This window comes from Notothenia rossii (assembly GCF_949606895.1).
Source record: "Notothenia rossii genome assembly, chromosome: 4".
Classification (NCBI taxonomy): Eukaryota; Metazoa; Chordata; class Actinopteri; order Perciformes; family Nototheniidae; genus Notothenia; species Notothenia rossii.
The window spans coordinates 34,767,908-34,772,315 of NC_136902.1; the positions used below are offsets into that span (position 1 = coordinate 34,767,908).

The 4,408-nt window shown below is 36.8% G+C and overlaps 1 protein-coding gene across 1 annotated transcript in view; it reads right to left on the bottom strand.

Annotated features, from left to right (window-relative positions):
* Positions 1-3,404, bottom strand: part of LOC307036925 (uncharacterized protein) — a 50,362-nt gene extending 46,958 nt beyond the window's left edge. The window contains exon 1 of the mRNA XM_079677585.1: positions 3,381-3,404. The gene's annotated coding sequence lies outside the window, so the exon portion shown is untranslated. The remainder of the gene's footprint in view (positions 1-3,380) is intronic.
* Between the last annotated feature and the right edge of the window lie 1,004 nt (positions 3,405-4,408).

Sequence of the window (4,408 nt, forward strand, 5' to 3'; positions counted from 1 at the left end):
TGAATGGAGATCGGCTAAGCTAACGCAGTATATGCTCCGACCGTCCACACTCACAACAACGACCTATACAGACAAAAATAAACCAGCGACTGAATTCGCCATGACACAGACAGTCTGTGGTTTGTACTTGTTTAACTTTTGTCTAGTTTCTGAACAGATATGAGGAACTGTGAGCTTGAGTGCTCACAGCTAACGGCTGATGTTGTTTTTCTGTGGTTCGCATTGAAGATGACGTCACGGCTCCGCCTACACTGCGTTACTATAGTCACTGCCCCAGCTACTAAACTGTAATGGAAACGCAGCATAAAGTGAGCCTCGCCTAACAAGTCCTAACTATACCGTACTAAGCCGAGTGAGGTCCGAAATGCGCCAATAGACTGTATAAAGGTTGGGAGCGAAAATTCTGGATCTGCTTGTTAGCACCCCCCTTCTTTTTCCTTTTTTTTTTAGAGATGTGGGTAGGGAGGAAAACATTGAGGATTTTGTTTTCTGACACTTTGTGAGTTCCCTGACACACCGGGGACACATATTTATGTATAAAAGACATCAACAAGTGCATTTTGCTTAATATATTATGTCCCCTTTAAATTAAAAGATAAATATATAGTGAAGTTACGTTGTTTTTAATTAAATATTTCCCAAAATGTAAAACTATTGCCCTTGAGGAGTGATGGCAAAATACCTGATTGTAAACGTGCAACATTTTAACAGTAATCTAAGGTTGCCTTAAAAAAAAAAGTTATGTTGACGGTATCTTATGAAAAGTCTCATCTTCATGTCAATGTAAAAAAAAAGTTGAGCTTTATTTAATGTAACAATAGACTAAATTGTGTTGCTTTCTGTAACTTTATTATATACATCATAGTTGACACTGCCACATTATGACTTTAGGGCTTTTAAAATCCCTTTATTTTCTAACAATGATGTGTTTACTGTCAACCTGAGCTTCCACAGCCACAGTACGTTATGTATTACGTGTTCACAAAGATGGTGTGGAAGTGTTGAATCAAAGATGACAAAACATGTTTGTGGGTGTTTGTGATTTTGTGGGGATTAACAATTATATTTTAATAAAAACCAACCGTGTAATGAATGTGTGTCAATTTTGTAGCATCACCTAAGTCCAACAAAAACAGATGTTATCTAACATGAAACTAGTCCGCAAAACTTTCAATAATAATGTAAGGTATTGAGTTTTTGGGATAATACTTGCATACAAATCTTAAAATGCCTTCAGGTTTCTAAAACATTTCATTTAGCTGACGTTTTTATCCAAAGCGACTTACAATTACAGGGACATTCTCCCTTGAGTAACTAAGGGCTAAGTGCCTTACTTACCGATCTTCACCCCACTTCACTATCCATTAGACCACCACTATCCCTAATTATGTGCATGATTTTAGTTATTGATTTTTTGCTATTACTTAATTATACTTTTAATGAATTAAATTCAAGCTTAGTTACATGATGGTAGCTAGTTAGTGTTCTTACCTGTGTGCCTCCTCCACAACCAGACTGTATTAAAACTCTTAAGTACCAGTTATATCTACTTTAAACAATTAAAAAGACTAAATCAACTACATTTATTGAAATAGCAATCTTCATTTTAGGTGCCTCTTCTTTTCAATGAAACTTTCAGATGTGAGATTTTGAAATACAGTAATAGTATTGTTTATTTTAAAAAAAACTGAGCCACTCCTAACAGTTAACTTCATATTTATTATTGTCTAAAGCAGGGGTTCCCAAAGTGGAGGTCGCGACAACCCGGGGGGTCGCGAGAAGCAAAGTATAGCGCAGCATTATGCAAAGGCCAATGCTATGTTTATATGAGGGGTCAAAATCCCATGCTCATAAAATTGTAAATAAAACTTATTAAAAAGATCAGTTCAATGCAACTAATGTCGTCTTAGTGTATGTTAAAATTGGTTTGCCATTAATTTTGTGATGGATTGTAAAGATTGGAAATGTAGCATTTAAGTGTTTCTCAGGTACAATGTTGTTGTTTTAATCAATCAGACACTGATGGTGCATCGCTGTACTGTACCTCTTTATATAGGCATCTTTTCCCTAACATACCAAAAGACAATCAGATTACTGTAACATTTTGAAAACTAGCAGGATTATAATGTTACTAAAAAAAGAGGATCAGATGTTATCTCTTCTCTGTAAGCTGTATGTTCTGTAGGCTAATACTTTAAGTGTGAATATATACACCTACTGCCTGAATCTGCTTTATGGTTTTTACTTTCTTTGGTTCATTTGTTCTTTTTAATTCAGCAGGTTAACCTATATGTTTATTAAATAATGTGTGTGAGTTTAACTGTGTGTATTAAACTAAAATGGAGCATTTTCTGTCAGCCAACCCACAATTTAGTCTTGACTCTGGCTTTGTGTGAATATTTAATTATGTATTCATTATGTATTGTATGTAATGTTTGAGTTAGGAACACCTGTTCCTGTTTTATTTGACTAATATATAAGATAAATACAGAAGCCTAATGCATTCACTTGAGAAAAAAAAGGTTTTTCACGAGAACTTTTTCCTGGAATTCTGAGATAATAATCTTGTTAATTAAGAAAAACAGAACACTTTTATTTCTCACGTGTATGCATTACGCTTCCGTAAATAAACCCTCTTTAGGTTAAACAAATACAATAAAATGAGTATATCACACATTTCACATAATCACATTTTTCATCAAAGTTTTTTATTAACTGATTGACACCTTTAGGGAGAGTGATATTCATTTCTGCCATTTCTTTTGTATATCCCATCTATGACTCTCCCCTCCCACCCACTCTCTATATCTATCCTAAAGGATGATTCACATAATGATTTAAGCTCTTTGAGGTTATAGAAAATGTAACACATTTAGTCAAGTGTATTGCACATTTAAATTAAATCGCCTTGTGTTTGTGCCGTGGCAGAATTTGCTCTCATCAATGTGAACAAGGACATTAACTCCACCGACTTTCTGCTTCTTTTTCTTTTGGTGCTTTCCCAGGCTTTTTACACAGATTCTTCTGAGTTTCTTTGACACCATGGAAAGTTTTACTGAGCTCTTTGCAATGCCATCTTGAAGCATGTCAACTTGCCGTAGATGCAAACCCTGTGCAAATCTATCAAAGATTAACACAAATAATGAAATAAGCAGTGACGTGCGGTGAGCTTCATGGCTGGTGAGGCACTGACTCTTTCAGAGTCAGATTTACAAATATTATATTTTGACCTTAATCAAAATATTCGGTTATTTTAGCTTTTTTAGTCTGATGCTTCGATTAATTTTAAACAGACCGTTCAACAAAAGGATACCCAAAATCTAAATATTGGATTGTTCTTTCTTAGTAAGATCCCATTTTCATTACAATTGTGGTCTTACCTTGACTTGAAGATTAAGTCCATGCTCTCCTTCTGGACAACAATCTCTATTCGTTTTTTGTAAAAGTCCTCCTTATCTTCCTGTAGTTTCAAAAGTCTAGTTTGTTGTTTATATCTACCGTCTCTGCGTAGAATAACAGTAGCAACAAGAACCTGTGGGCTCACGTGCGCCCCCTTCAGTGCGGCAGAGGTTATGGCTGCCTCTCCTGCTGCTTTTTTCATTGCCGTTATATGATGAGACCAGCGAGCCTAAATATCATATACGTTAAATAAGTTATTTAGAGACTATGGATGGCGAGGATACATTTAATAAAGGGATCTACAAACATTACATTGGTGACCTACAGTGAGATGGTAACAGGCATGTGCTTAGGGCCCGCTTTCCAGCCAGTTTCTGTGGGGTGATACATTCTGAGGTGAGGCAGAGCTCAACTGTGCCTCACCTCACCCCACAGTAACTGGCTTGAGCGCGCTCACAAAATAAGTGCCCGCGCTAAATTAGTGCCCGCGCTCCAGCAAGTTACTGTGGGCTTACGAGAGGCAGAGCTCGTCCCTGCCTCACTTCTCATTGCTACCCGTAGTTGTAGCGGAGCTCGGCAAATTTGCAGATTTTGACTTTAAAAAGCGATTGGAATCATACATTAATCACACTTACATCATAGATCAGTGGAGACATTTTATTATTATTACTATTTAGTTTTTCTTTAGTTGTTTTTCCGTTACATTGGAGTATGACAGGGGAGGCTCTGCCTCCCCTGACTGCACGGCGCTGGAAATAAGGACAGTGCATTTCCAAAAGAAGAAAACATTTCTTTGATCAAGCAATAAGTCACGAAGCATCATTTATACCAAGTATATGTGAACATGCCCTCTACGTAAGCTAACTTAATGCTTAATATTAGCAAACAATGTAGCAGAAGAATGCCCTATTCCTACCTACAGCCGATTGCATAACAAAACATGGGGCCCTTTAGTTTGCAAGCATTTTATTCTTACCAGATGTGATGGTCCTTGGTCTGGGAGGAGACC